General features: G+C 34.1%; 2 pseudogenes; both read right to left on the reverse strand.

Annotated features, from left to right (window-relative positions):
• Window positions 1-12372: 12372 nt before the first annotated feature.
• On the reverse strand, window positions 12373-15928 carry LOC111390953 (annotated as a pseudogene).
• A 352-nt stretch (window positions 15929-16280) lies between these two features.
• Window positions 16281-16491, reverse strand: part of LOC111390954 — a 2360-nt pseudogene continuing 2149 nt past the window's right edge.

A 16491-nucleotide genomic window follows, 5' to 3' on the forward strand; every position in this document is an offset into this window, starting at 1 on the left:
AGGGCGATGGTGTTGCGAGATAGCAGAGAGATTGTGAGCGATAGTGATGGCGAGTTTGATGACATGCCGACGTTGGAGGATGTTACTGAAGAAGAAAAAGTTGAAGGGCCGGTTGGGGATCTACTAATCACAAGGCGAGCTCTCACTACTCACGTCAAAGCGGATGACTTGGAGTTGCAACGGGAGAACATCTTCCACACTCGATGCCACGTCAACAATATAGTGTTACAATTGATGGTGGTAGTTGCACTAATGTAGCTAGCGTATCTCTTGTAGAAAAATTGGATTTAACATTGTTGAGACACCCGAGACCTTATAAATTGCAATGGTTGAATGAGAGTGGCGAGGTGAGGGTGAATCAAATGGTGCTAATTAATTTGTCAATTGGGAGTTATAAGGACGAGTTAGTGTGTGATGTGGTGTCAATGCAAGCGAGACATACTTTATTGGGGCGACCATGACAATACGATAGGAAGGCTATGCATGATGGGTACAAAAATCGATATAGTTTCATTAAGGATGGAAGGACCTTTACTCTTGTACCATTAACACCGGCGCAACTCTATGAGGACTAATTAAAATTGAGAAGTGAGGAAGAGTCTAGTCAAAGAGTTAGAAAAAAAGAGAAAAAGTGGTGAGTTAGAGAAGAAGAGATAAAATATTGAGATAGCCACGAGAGAGCAAGCGCAAGAAATAAATAGTTCACTTACATCGTCAACGAGCCAAGCTCCCGAAGTGGTGATATCGTGGAACCACTTGTAAGCGTCCGAGACCGTCCTTTGACCTATTGTGCGGCTAACTCTAAAAAAATAGGGAAATGCTAAAATAAGCACAGACGAGTTAGCGTACAGTATTTTATTAAAATCATACAATGTTTATCCGGGGATAATTCTCCTACATTCCGTCTCGAACGCTTTCCACTTGACATTGTCCACCTCCCTGCGTCCCATCGATGAATGTCCTCTTCTTGGCTGAGCTCAGCCGAGAAGGAGGAAACAACATACTGTGACGGCACTCTCAAACTCTTGCCGACCACCTGCTCCGTCTCATCAACAGCATGTCTCTTACCCTCAATCACGACGGGCGTCTTCTCGACCATCTCCTCCGTTGCCCCTCCCACCGGGGCCACCCCCTCCGTCGTCCTCTCTCCCATCCCCATCGGGGGCCACCCCCTCCCTCTCCATAGACAACCACAATGATTTTAATGTGTCATCACGCCAAAAATGTGGGTGACCCCCCTCTCCATCACCATCTCTGCCACCCTCTCGATCATCATCTCCACCATCCCTTCTGTCCCCCCATCGCCGGTGTTAAATCTCTTCTAAGTGCTGCTACCGTATCCTAAAGGTCGACAATGCAAGACCGTAGCATTTCAACATTATGGGATAGATCGTCAACCCTCCATGTCAGATAGTTGGCCATCCATGTCAGATCGTCGACCCTCCCTGTCAACTCTCGTCGTAGCGCGCCGACCTCCTCCGCTATAAATCCAGTCAGACAGGCATACAAATCATCATTGTGTGCCGGAGATACACGTGGGAGGTGTCTGGACGAGGAAAAAGGAGATACCCTCGACGGTGGCGATGCCAATAGCGACGGTGATGCCCTCAACGGAGATGATGCCAATGGTGACGACGATGCTCTTGGCGAAGGTGATGCTTGGGTGGCGACGATACCCTCGACGGAGTTGATCGTCGATCGGTTAGACTGCCCTCCTACATAAATAACATTAAAAATTATTTAATAAATTTATACGTCGACGATATTCAATAAATTAATTCACATACCCAATCTCGGTCCAGGCTCGGGTCAGACATCACCTCGTCTTGGGTGTGCAGAAAACCTAAATCCCGCACAAGACCCAAAGCCTCCTCTTCCATCGACGGCGTTAACTTAGGTATGACTTCAAGCTGACATATTGACATTTCAACTAATTAACGATCATGTAAACAGATTTTAAACTACGATAATATAAATCACAAATGCATAATACTTACCTGAGGATCGTCGAGGGCAAAGTGGGCCCTCAGTACAGGGACTGTCTCATACACCCAAATCTGCAACACATAACACTTATTATGCATAAATGTAATAAACTAAAAACATTTACCTGCACCGCTAAGGACAATCCATATGTATCGTATTTACGCATTAACCCCTTGGGTCTCGAGTGTGATCTGGTGAAGACATGTACGGTGTTTTCGTAGCATCTCCCCCATGGATAGTTGTTAAACACATCAATGTCATCAACAACTTGCAAATGAAAAATGTCGATGGCAGTCTTCTTATGATGACACCTCATCACACTCTCGAGGATGTAGACCAGCTCAAGCGCACCCCTTGATCGCGCCCATCAACTCGGGTAGAAGCACCGACCCATATCCTTCTCTCAATGGTTGCATCGTCGCTCGAAATCCTCAGTCCAGTGATCTAAACTCATACATCGAGAAATTGACGACTTTGCCCCGAGGTCAAAGTGGAGGGAATCGCCGTCGACTGGCCTCAAAAGCTTGTCATAGAAGTGCATCGATGATCGACAAGTACTGCACCTCTCGCATCTAGTACAGTGGCCATAAGAAGGACTGTCGTAGTAGCATATCTCCGTGATGATCATCGAACAGCTCCAACATAGCAGTAAAACAAGAGATAATAAAATAATGCATAATCTCAAAAAATCAATGGGAACCGAATTCTTAACTCTAATAATAAAATAAATTCAATACAAATGTAAAAAATAATTAATTAAATTAAAATATAAATTAATGAGATTTTCAGCAAAAGAAAATTATTAATATTTAAAGAATACAAAAAAGTTAAAAATTAAAGATTAAATATATTTTCTAAAAAAATTAAAGAATATAAAAATTAAATAAATAAATAACATAATTATTATTTAATCAAATGAAAATTATAAAGAAAATTAATCTTATATATTACATTTGGAAAATGCATTTACAAAAAAAAATTTTAATTAAATAAATAACATGGAAAATAAATTGTTACTTCCAGATAATATTCAATTATTAAATTATATAAATAAAATATAATTAAAAAAATAAACAAATAACATAGTATTAATAAATTAATTATAAAATATATTTAAAAAATTAAATATATATTTTTTTAACAGTCGGCCCAAGACTGTTAAACCTGACTGTGAACGTTCACAAGGTCTCTCTTCGCCGGAAATCGTCATTTTCGACGATGAGAGATCCAAAAATTTAAAAAAAAAATCACATTTTCCACCCAAACACCACACAATCGAAACTACTCATGCACTATTAAACCGAATAAATGTAAAAAAATTCAATTGATTATATAACAACAAAAATTACTATTTTGTGCGAGAAAACTAACCAAAATGGTTTCGCCCGGTGGTAGATAGTGGTCGTTGATCCAAGTCGTGCGTCGATCGACCGGTGGTTGATTGGTAAACGTGGCAATTGGAGCGTCGATTTTCTTTGACTGGCCTCAAAAGCCTGTCATGGAAGTGCATCGATGATCTGTCTTTACTGCACCTCTCGCATCTAGTACAATGGCCATAAGAAGGATTGTCGTAGCATATCTCTGTGATGATCATCGAACAACTCCAACATAGCAGTAAAACAAGAGATAATAAAATAACGCATAATCTCAAAAAATCCATTGAACCGAATTCTTAACTCCAATAACAAAATAAATTCAATACAAATGTAAAAAATAATTAATTAAATTAAAATATAAATTAATGAGATTTTCAGCAAAAGAAAATTATTAATATTTAAAGAATACAAAAAAGTTAAAAATTAAAGATTAAATATATTTTTTTTAAAAAAAATTAAAGAATATAAATATTATTTAAATAAATTTTAAAAAATTAAAGAATATAAAAATTAAATAAATAAATAACATAAATAATATTTAATCAAATGAAAATTATAAAGAAAATTAATCTATTTATTACATTTGGAAAATGCATTTACAAAAAACAATTTTAAATTAAATAATAACATGGAAAATAAATTGTTACTTCTAGATAATATTCAATTATTAAATTATATAAATAAAAGACAATTAAAAAAATAAATAAATAACATAGTATTAATAAATTAATTATAAAATATATTTAAAAAAATTAAATATATATATTTTTTAACAGTCGGCCCAAGACTGTTTTGTCCGACTATTAACAGTCGGCCCAAGACTGTTAAACCCGACTGTGAACGTTCACAAGGCCCCGACTGTGAATGTTCACAAGGTAGATCATCGGAAATCGTCATTTTCGACAATGAGAGATCCAAAAAATTACAAAAAATTCACATTTTCCACCCAAACACCACACAATCGAACTAATCATGCACTATTAAACCGAATAAATGTAAAAAAATTCAATTGATTATAACAACAAAAATTACTATTTTGTGCGAGAAAACTAACCAAAATGGTTTCGCCCGGTGGTAGATAGTGGTCGTTGATCCAAGTCGCGCGTCGGTCGACCGATGATTGATCGAAAAACGTGGCAATTGGGGCGTCGAACAGCTCCAACATAGCAGTAAAATAAGAGATAATAAAATAACGTATAATCTCAAAAAATTAATGGGAACCGAGTTCTTAACTCTAATAACAAAATAAATTCAATACAAATGTAAAAAATAATTAATTAAATTAAAATATAAATTAATGTGATTTTCAGCAAAAGAAAATTATTAATATTTAAAGAATACAAAAAAGTTAAAAATTAAAGATTAAATATATTTTTTAAAAAAAATTAAAGAATATAAATATTATTTAAATAAATTTTAAAAAATTAAAGAATATAAAAAATAAATAAATAAATAACATAATTATTATTTAATCAAATGAAAATTATAAAGAAAATTAATCTTATATATTACATTTGGAAAATACATTTACAAAAAAAAATTTTAATTTAAATAAATAACATGGAAAATAAATTGTTACTTCCAGATAATATTCAATTATTAAATTATATAAATAAAATACAATTTAAAAAATAAATAAATAACATAAGTATTAATAAATTAATTATAAAATATATTTAAAAAAATTAAATATATATTTTTTTAACAGTCGGCCCAAGACTGTTTTGCCAGACTGTTAACAGTCGGCCCAAGACTGTTTTGCCAGACTGTTAACAGTCGGCCCAAGACTGTTTTGCCAGACTGTTAACAGTCGGCCCAAGACTGTTAAACCCGACTGTGAACGTTCACAAGGCCCCAACTGTGAACGTTCACAAAGGCCTCTCTTCACCGGAAATCATCATTTTCGACGATGAGAGATCCAAAAAATTACAAAAAATCCACATTTTCCACTCAAGCACCACACAATCGAACTGCTCATGCACTATTAAACCGAATAAATGTAAAAAAATTCAATTGATTATATAACAACAAAAATTACAATTTTGTGCGAGAAAACTAACCAAAATGGTTTCGCCCAGTGGTAGATAGTAGTCGTTGATCCAAGTCGTGCGTCGGTCGACCGATGGTTGATCGGAAAACATGGCAATTGGGGTGTCGATTTTCTTTGGATCTCACAGTCGGCTTCCAAAACAGCCCTTTGTGTCTAAAGTTATTTTTTAACTTTTTATTTTTTATTTTTTTTAATTGACTTAATGGGTCAAAGGTCAATGTTAAAATTTGCTACAGTTCTTGAGTCATTTCTGTGTATTTCCTCATTAAAAAGCCATTAAATGATAGATCTTAAATAAGATGAAGGGAAAAATAAAACTCGTGAGGTTTCAGTATATGCATCTACAAACATATGGAACACATGAAAAAGAAAGGTAACTGCAAATTACGTAGTTACCAACTTTTTCGATCAGAGCAACAATATAAGTTGTTTTACCAACAAGAGCAGCCCTACAAATGCACTGAAGCACGAAAGAGAAAACGTGTGATACAAGAGAATACCTATAACAAATATATTGCAACCTCGTGATCGTGCTCCTTTTATTTAGTAGGTAAATAGGACACAAAATGTGAATACTATAAAAACACTAAAAAGTCACTGAAAATGGCTCAAAATGAAGGCAAAATAAAATCAATGGAAATGAGGAAATTTACTATTAAAACAAACGTAAAAGATGGCATGGTAAGGAAAAGGAAAATTATAAACTCTAGGATTTGAATGGACTGGCCTCAGTTGGCATTTGTGAATCATAGCCAACCTACAAAATTCACAATTGTTGTCAATTAACTATCGAATTGACTTTAGGAGCAGCCACTGAGCTAAACAGAAGCGTATGTAAGGAAGGAATTGAGCTAATTTTCTTTGTCCCTAATAAAATGCTAGGATCTTATTGAACAAACCTGTCAAAAAAACACTCTTTAGGGCTGTATGAACAAACCTGTCAAAAAACAAAAATATATAATGCTCTGACAAATTATAAAGAGAATAGAAAAATAATTTTTCAGAAATTTACTAAAAAGGAACAAGGTTTGGATCTGCAACTCTGCAATATTCTGGTGGGTTGTGAAATGGGACTGTGGAGAGTGGAGGGCTGGGGTCGCTACAGGGGTCTTACTCGCGATTTTTTTTCCCAATCTGCTGGAGTAGATAAAGCCTCATGAGCAAAATCCAACTATTCAATAAATCAGCCTAATCTTGAAAGACTTGCAATGATCATCAATATTAACATCTGCCAAACCTTCCAACAAAAGTCTGCCAAATATAGCATTTGTTAGAAGAATGAATAACCATGTGATGAATCTAAATCCTCTAAAATAGAAATAATTGTTAACATAATGAAACTTGTCTCTTAACTACAATAACACAAAAGGAAGATTAAACACTCTATGATCATCAATTAAATTCGAGCATCCATGGGTCAAGCTCAACCCTTCTTAAACTTGCTATTGCCACAACTCATGCTTCAAAACAAGATATTACTCGATTATAAATTAGAAAAACGATTGACAGTTTCTCCATACTCCAAACTCAAATAGGCAAGTCATTTCTAAATTAAGAAGAGTAAAATAAAATTCACAATCTTCAAATTCAAAACTCACAAGCAAAACTGCAAACAATAGAAAAGGCATATAGCAAAACATTCTTCAGGGATGTATGAATGAGCTGCCTGTCAAAGAAAATGCATTTCTCTAACAAATGGTAAACAGTAAGAGAAACAAAATAATTTTTCAGAAATTTGATAAAAGTGGACAGTGGTTTGAAATCGAAATAGACCTTTAAGACTGTATAACAGAGCTATGTGACCTGCCTCCCTGTAAAAGAAAATAGAATGCTTGACAAATGGTAAACCATTAGAGGTAAAAAAATCAGAAATTTACTGGAAATGAACAATAGTTTAGAAATTTACTGGAGATTTAGAATTGGGTAAATAATTTGATTTGATTTTATGCGATCTTAAACCATCCAACCTGAACCCAACTATTGTCAAAAGGTTTGGTTTCTCTTTTAAAATATTGAAAACTAAACTAACCAATTTCCAAATCACAATTTGGGTTCGAGTTGACGATTTTTTTGTTCGCTCCTAAATTTGAGTCCATTGCCTCGAGCTTATGAGCCTTGCAAACTACCAGCTCTATTCTGCATCTAGAAGCATCTCCAATCATGATGTAAAATAAATTTAAATTATCATTTAAATCTTCAAAGCAGTTGAAAACATTTCTAGAGAAGATGCAAAGGAAAAATAAATTACTTTTTTTGACAGAAAATGTAAAAAAAGATTTAAATTTATATCTTATTTTACATTCATAAGAGGCAAAAAATGAATTTAAATCTTCTCATTAAAGCAAAACTGGAGTTTAGATCCACCCAAATGTAAATGAGAATACAAAAATGATTTCACAAATATTAATTTACCCCTCCATTGGTTGTGTGCCTGAATTATATACCACCATATAAGCAATAGCAAGACTCCAGCTAGATCAGGGTATTATTTATACTACTCATGCTTTGTAGAACCGAGGTTGGTAAGGAAAATTAAACAATGTTAACGAGAACATCTTTTAAAGCTCAGACTATACAACAAAACATTTTAAGGTTATTCAGTTCTTCACCCTACTGTTAAGTTGGGCTGAAAAAAGGTACAATGTTCTTATGAATAAAGTTTGCTTGGTAGCGAATTGTCCTCAGCCATGTCAACCTTCTAATGCAGGGAAAAATGCATATTTATTTTCCAATCCGACCCCAAGTCCTATCTGTTAAAACTGAACATTTGAATCCTTAACCTTTCAATTTTGTGACGCCATAAGTCCTTCAGATGATCCATCCAAACTGTCAGACGAAATCTTGGTATAATTCGAAATTGCACAACAGAGCCTATTTTGTCAAGGGGATTAATAGAGCTTCAGAACAATGTCACTCTTTACACTAAATTCTGCAAATAACATAAATTAAATGTAACTACTGCTTTGAAATTTTGTTGCTCCGTTTAATTCTCAGTTTCCCACTGAATACAGAGGCCCACCATAAACCAACAATGTGTATTTATAGGCAATTTTGTTTCCCAACTTAGTAGTAGAAGAAGCTTCATGAGAAAATACGGGCTATCCAATTTGTAAATCACAATGAATTAATAATCATCAAATAGCAGAAAAATAAATAAATTAAAAATTAAAAAAAGTTGCATCCGCTAACAATACAAAACATCTCAACAAGCTAGATATATTGTAAAACAAACCACAATAAATTGATCATCAAAATGAACAATTCACAAAGCAAATGCAACCCAGTTAGATCGACGGACAATTAGCACATCTCAACAAACCAAACAAATACATTGGTAAACAAAAACCACAATGAACTAACAATCAAAATGAGCAATCACCAAGTAGGAAAAAAAAATTTACATCCACGAACAATACAAAACGTCACAACAAGCCAAATACATTGTAAAACAAACCACAATAAGTTGATCAACGAAATGTTATTCACAAAGTATTGCAACCAAATTAGATCGACGAAAAATTGGAGCATCTCAACAAACCAGCCAAATACATTGGTAAACAAAAACCACAATGAATTGATAATCAAAATGAACAATCGCCAAGTAAATGCAAAAAAAAAAAAATTAAAAAAAAATAATTACATCCACGAACAACACAAAACATCTCAACAAACTAGCCAAATACATTGGGAAAAAAAGACCACAATGAATTGATCATCAAATGACCAATCAGTAAATAAATGCAACCGAGCTAAATCCAACGGCAACACTACACAACTCAACAACATAAAGAAACTGAAAATGGACAGCAATCCAAAGTATAAGTGGGAATTTGTATATTGATAACAAACGATTGAGAACAAAGACCACAGCAAATCAATCATCAAAATGAAAACTCACTTAGTAAATGTAACCAAATTATATCCTCAGAAAATAAAAGACTACAAGAAAACTATCAGTCCCTCACGAGCAACAACTCTCACAAATTGAATCAGAGGAATAAAAGTAATAAATCAAAAGAAAATCACAGTTACCGTAAAATAAAAAAATCACAAAATTCTAGGGCATAATTCAAATGCTTCCATAATAAAAATTAAAAGGTACATCTATATCTAACAACCCAAGCAAGATCCAAATAAGAATTTGCTGGAAAAAAAAATGAATCCACTCAAACTGAAACAGAGTCTGCCGTAAATCAATTAAACTACTCAGCGGACAGTAAAACCCAGAAAGATCACAGATAAGATGAATCGGTATCCAACATTTGAAGTATGTGAGTGAATATTAATATCAAGAAAGGGGAGGAGGAGAAGAAGAAATGCAGAAGAAAAAAGATAAATAGGCCTGAAAGTCAATAATGTAATTCCGAGAAATACCCATATAACATCTTTTATAGAATTCAACAGTATAATAGTAATAGATTAAACAAACTGACCTTACTCGCAGACAATTTTTGCCGTTGTTTTCTTACCGGGATCCATGAATACCTCGGCCAACGGCAGCAGTGCCCTATGAAGTAGGCAGCGGGCAGTGGAGAAATTAGGCTTTCAGGCACCCATTAATGAAATTCCTCCACTGGCGGCGTATTCTGAAGTAAACGGCGAAGCAATGGAGCGGTGATCTCTTTCTTGACTGTTGGCCATTGCCCATTAGCTGTGTGGAAGTTGTATGAGAACAGTTTGAAAGTCTAAGAATTAAAAAAAAGACCGTTGATTCATGAATACCTCGGCCAACGGCAGCAGTGCCATAAGAAGTAGGCAGCGGGCAGTGGAGAAATTAGGCTTTCAGGCACCCATTAATGAAATTCCTCCACCGGCGGCGTATTCTGAAGTAAACGGCGAAGAATTTGGCTCTGGTAATGGAGCGGTGATCTCTTTCTTGACCGTTGGCAATTGCCCATTAGCTGTATGGAAGTTGTATGAGAACAGTTTGAAAGTCTAAGAATTAAAAAAAGAAAGGACCGTTGATTCATGAATACCTCGGCCAACGGCAGCAGTGCCATATGAAGTAGGCAGCGGGCAGTGGAGAAATTAGGCTTTCAGGCACCCATTAATGAAATTCCTCCACCGGCGGCGTATTCTGAAGTAAACGGCGAAGCAATGGAGCGGTGATCTCTTTCTTGACCGTTGGTCATTGCCCATTAGCTGTATGGAAGTTGTATGAGAACAGTTTGAAAGCCTAAGAATTCAAAAAAAAAAAAAAATGACAATTGATTCATGAATACCTCGGCCAACGGCAGCAGTGCCATATGAAGTAGGCAGCGGGCAGTGGAGAAATTAGGCTTTCAGGCACCCATTAATGAAATTCCTCCACCGGCGGCGTATTCTGAAGTAAACGGCGAAGCAATGGAGCGGTGATCTCTTTCTTGACCGTTGGCCATTGCCCATTAGCTGTGTGGAAGTTGTATGAGAACAGTTTGAAAGTCTAAGCAAAAAAAAAAAAAAAAATATTTTTTAAAAAGAAAAAATAAGTAAATTAATATATGGGTATGATTTATTATTTTCAGCTTAAAATGAATTTCTTTCTATTTTAAGTTGTGATTATAGCTTTGAAGGACCTGTACGTAATCTATTTTAAGAGAAAACAAATCTAAATATTGGTAATAAAATATTCAATTTTGTGTAAAAATAAATTTTAAAATTGTCATGTAAATTCTGTAGGCAACTGTGTCAAAAAAAAATGTAGTGTAGTTAAGATACTTGAATTAATATAAATTAATTTAGGAAATAGAGAGAAGTAAGAGATAAATAATAATAATTTTTAGGATGAAATAATTGAAGCAATTCAAAATTTAAAGTAAAACAAAATGACATGTAAAGTGTCAAGTAATTTGTGTGATTTGTTATTTTCAATTAGCGGCATCTTTCTTTGTTTAACTATTTAAAATGACAATTTGTAACTATCTGATTCTCCTGTAAGCTCAAAAGTAAAACCTATTTGAACTATCTATCCATACTGCCATAATAAAAATCCAAACTCATTTGTCATTTTGGTTAGGCCAATATTATTTTCCTTTGTTTGGCTACTTATAAACTATCATATCACTTTTTATTCACATATTTTGTAAAATTCATAAGTATTTAGAAGTGAGTGCGGTTTAATTATATCCAACTTTAAAGGGAATCGAACCGAGCTGAATACCAATGAAAATCTTGAAAATGGAACCAATCCATTTCCAACTATAGAACTGAGTCGAAACCGAACCAATCAGTTCCGCTTCGATCTAGCCCCATTCTTTATAATGAAAAATTATAAAAATAAAGTATGAAACTACTTATTTATTAAAAAAGGCAAAAATAGAATATGAAACTGCTTGTTATTCTTTTAATCTAACACAAAAAAATAAATTGAACAAGGCAGCAAATAAAAATTCAATTCAAAACTCAAAATCAACTCATAAAAGCAGGAAAAAAAAGGCTAAATTATTAAATAAAGCATAAACGGTAAGATCTAGATTGAAAATTAATTTTTACGAAAATTCTTATACCAATAACAGGATTATCTTTAGTAATCCTCAATGGTCATGATTCTTGAGGGCCGATTCCTTTGGAAACAACAAAAAATTTGAATTCTTATGAAATATTGAACTAAAAATATATTTTTTTCTATTGGGTTGCATGAAAGTTATGAATTTGTAAAGTATTTATAAAATTATTTACACTTGAAATTTTGATTATTCATTAAAGAAAGAGGAAGAAGCATGTGGAAAATGAAATTTTAAAATGAGATGATTTTAGAGTCCAATATTTAAAGATCTAGTGCATCATGTTACTAGAAAAAAATAGAAATTTGGAAGAACCAAATTCACTATTGATTATTAATGCAGTACTAAGAACCAGACTAGAACCAATCGGTTCCAGATACATTGTCCCAAAGTCGACCCATTTGGTTGAGGAATCGAAACCAAACCGATTGGTTCTACCGCACACTGATCAACCACTCATTGCAAGCTCAACTTTCAATCTCAAAGTTGTAAATTCTGAAAATAGCATTATATTCCTGTAATGAAAACCATCATGATTTCAGTCTAGTTGCCATTCAAACATCAAAAAGTGCGAATCAAGAACAGACCAACCAAAATTCTTTTAGCGGCCGAAAAATGGCTCATGAATGTACACCCACCATTCAGGGCGGGTTAATTATTACAATATAATAAACTATCAAGTATCAAAATTACCAAAAATTGTATTCATCGAGTTTGCAGTGAAAGGGAAAATAATCCCAAGGATGGTAGGAAAAAGACGCCATCAAACACTGGGCTTGACTCTATTTTTCCTAACCATATGGAAATTTCTAGCGCTCTTTCTACTTTTATCATTGTCATTACATACTTCTCCTAGGACGAGAATCTACAAGTCGTTACATGGTTTTCACAACTCATCATGATCATCGAATTCATCATTTTTGTCAGTTGCTAAATAGTCCGATTCTCCAGCATTTTGATCTTTTTGAGAGGTGGTCTCTTCGGAAAATGTGTCCTTGTCATTTGATTTATCAGCAACACTCTCATTTTCAGTCTTTACGCGCTTCTCAACTTTTGGCTTTGGCTCGGGAATCCGATTGATTCTTGCAACCTAGATAGATAAACATTAACCATAATAATATAGAAATTACAAATTCAGAAAAATCTAAACTGCAAATTTATAATAGCCGTCGATGAATGTAACAAAGAAAAAATAAATGTAGGAGCAGTACCTTGTCCTGAAGGTCAAAAACTTTGGTATATACTTCATCAGACTTGAATGCTGGGGTACTAAATCCAGAAATCCTGTTTCATGTATTTTAAGCTTGTGTCATGAAATTTGCACTCTTCAATGGTACAAATAAAGGACTTCGAACAGAATATTTCTTTTCATCATCACTGCCATATTTGCCACGGAACGGACATTTGATGACAAGATCCACAATGCGATATTTTTTTTAAGTTAAAAGACCTGCTGAAAGGCAAGAATAAAAGGAAAAACTCACTTCTGCTGCTCCGCCTCCTTCTCATTCAACCAATTCTTCACCTTTTCAGCCTCACTTACGACTTGGAAAACCCAAAAAGTTTACACATGCTCCAAAATTTTCAACTCATTAACATATCGTAACATCGATCACATTAATATAATTGTTCATGTTTGAAATCATTGTGTTTTTACATGGCGAAAGAAAATCTAACTATCGTAACATCGATCACATTAATATAATTGTTCATGTTTGAAATCATTGTGTTTTTACATGGCGAAAGAAAATCTAACTATCGTAACATCGATCACATTAATATAATTGTTCATGTTTGAAATCATTGTGTTTTTACATGGCGAAAGAAAATCTAACTATCGTAACTACCACATCACTATGCAATTCTCTGTGGTCAATATATATTACTATGTTCCAGTCATGAGTATTTTTACATGGATATGAAATTAAATATAACACATTTCATGTTCAAATGACCCATTAAATTCTATTTGTGTAAAATAAAAAGAACTCAAGTACAGTGAAGTTGATTACTCAATGTCTCGGTAGTGTTATTTGTGCATGCCTAAGACAAGTTAATATGAAGTCATTAGACATTCAAAGACCCATCAAGCTCTGTTTTATGAGATAGAGAGCAGGAAAGCAAAGTTGGTTATCTCTAAATTTTCCTGTGTTAGCAGGAAATATTATCGGAAACATTTCCCTACAGGAAAAACATTTTTAGCCTCTCCTATATTGCAAAATCTTCAGTTCTGCAGAAAAATATTGACCAGCCCTTGTTTGCTTTATATGTTTAATTACAATATCTCTTTCATTTTTCATGCAAGCATACCTGTGCAGGAAAATTATTTTCGTTTTCACTTGACCTAAAAAAATTTCATTTCCTGCTACTTTTACAAACCTTAAAGTTCAATAATAACTTCAATAACCATAGATCAGAAAAAGTTCACCTATTGCACCTCCTCGAGGTACCTTCGAGCATGTTCGGACGCAACTGGCCTTGCAGTAAGTTCATTGTACCTACATCAAGCAACTTCACGTTAGAGAAACCTCTCAAGCAAGGAATAGATTTATTAAGCTATTTCAATTCATTATAGGGTCAGACCTATAGAATATGGTGTCACCAATAGCTTTCAAAGTATTTAGGCGCTCTAGAAATTCATTGGCTGAAGCATCTTCACCATCGGTGTACAGCCATTCTTGCACCCGACACACCAGATGATGCTTATCTAATCTATACTAGACATATAATCAAGTAGTGTGGCTAGAAATACCATGCGAGACCACAAGGATACTTTTATTTTTTTATTTTTTATTTTTTTAAATTTTTGGGGGAGGAAGGATTGGGGGAAGAATCATAATAGACCTCTTTGAGTTTTCTGATAAAGGACTACCGCTCTTGGTCTGAAAATATTTTCTCAAACTCCTCTGACTTAAGCTGATGCCAAGAACCAAGAGAAGAAATTACACACAGGTTATTAGCTTCATAATTTTATAAAGAACCGTTAACCAACGTCCATAACTTCAAACCAAAAGATAATAAATGGAAACAGTAAATCAGGATGGAAAGGAATACAGTGAAAGCAGATAGGGAAATAAAAATAGGACAACAAGAAAAATAGCAATCACAATAAGAAGAAGTGGGAAGCCACAGAGAATAGCACTCAAGTCAACAATGCACGGAAATTAAGAAAATGTAAACAAAATCTTTACTAGTAAACACTTAAAATATGCATGTGTTGACTATTATGTGTGTATGTGTGTGTAAAGCCATCAGCCCTTCACAGTAGTAATTCGTATGACATTTGTTGATAGTGAAAAAGAAATCAAAATATCGATGGAATTGTGCTATATAACCGAATCTATCAAAAAAATTCCACTAAGAAATATGTAGGTAAAATTTGACAAATATAGTTGAGGAAAGTTTGTAGGGGTCAAAAAATATATAAAAATTATTCCTTTTCTTAGAATATATGTATTCTTCCAAATTATTTTTCAGCTTAGCTATTTTTCTCCTTTCAGTATCCTTCTTGTCTAATGCTTCTAATTTACATTTAGCCTCGGCAAATGATTCTTTTGAAAGAGGCATTCCTAGCCTTGCTGTTTTCTCAATAACCTATATGGAACGTACAAATCAAGTCTCAAAACATAAAAATCAATTGCAATAAGTAGATATTGTTCTAACGAAGATCATAAAGACAGCCACTTTACTGTGCAATTCTAAGTACCTTAAGTGGAAGTCGAAAAGTCCTCTTTTTCAACTTCTTTTCAGTGACAATATCTGAAGTGGTAGAATCAGTTACATTGGAAATTGATGCATTACTCGTGCTATCATTCATCTCCAGTTTGTCAATGCTTTTTTTTTGAAGAACTCTTCAGACCAGCTTCCGTGCCATTGCTAGAAGTAGAGGTCGGGTTGTCGGCTGTCACATTCTTTTGTGGAACTTCTACCGATTCAATAATCTCAACAACAGCATCTACTCCATCCAACGAAAATACACCGCTTCTACTAAGAGAAAAGTGCAAATTGGCCTTAATCGGGAGGAAAGATTTCATGATGAGTATTTAAAAAAGAAAGGGGCATCAAGAAAAGCCTCAGATGCGAAAGATTGCACTAAGTAAAAGAATGAAAATAAATAAATAAATAATACGGTCCTTATTTTTCACTAGAATTTGTAAGACCTGAGACAGGATACTGAGCAAATGTAAGTGAAGATGCCCTTGGTGGCATGAAATTTTCATTCTCATATGCAAGTGAAACTTCAAAATCTTTATCGTAAATAATGGATTTGAACATCTAAAGCGCAGTAAAACTGATCAATATACGACATGTTGAGGGATCAAATTTGAATTAACCAAAAATTTTACCTTGCTCGGCAACTTTTTCATTCTCGACACAATCAACTGTCTAGGATTTTCGTCTTTTTAAAAGATTGGGACCATCTAACTCAATCACAAATCCATAAGTAGAACCATCAATAAAACTGGTCTTTTGAAAAAAATCACTAAAACATACAGTTCACATCTCAGGTTGCACTCATCCAAAGGGTAATTGTATATAGTTCATTGGATGCTCCACCTCATATTACTTAATGCTCATAAATTCAGCCGTTTGTCTA

This window comes from Olea europaea, unplaced genomic scaffold (assembly GCF_002742605.1).
Source record: "Olea europaea var. sylvestris unplaced genomic scaffold, O_europaea_v1 scaffold732, whole genome shotgun sequence".
NCBI lineage: Eukaryota > Viridiplantae > Streptophyta > Magnoliopsida > Lamiales > Oleaceae > Olea > Olea europaea.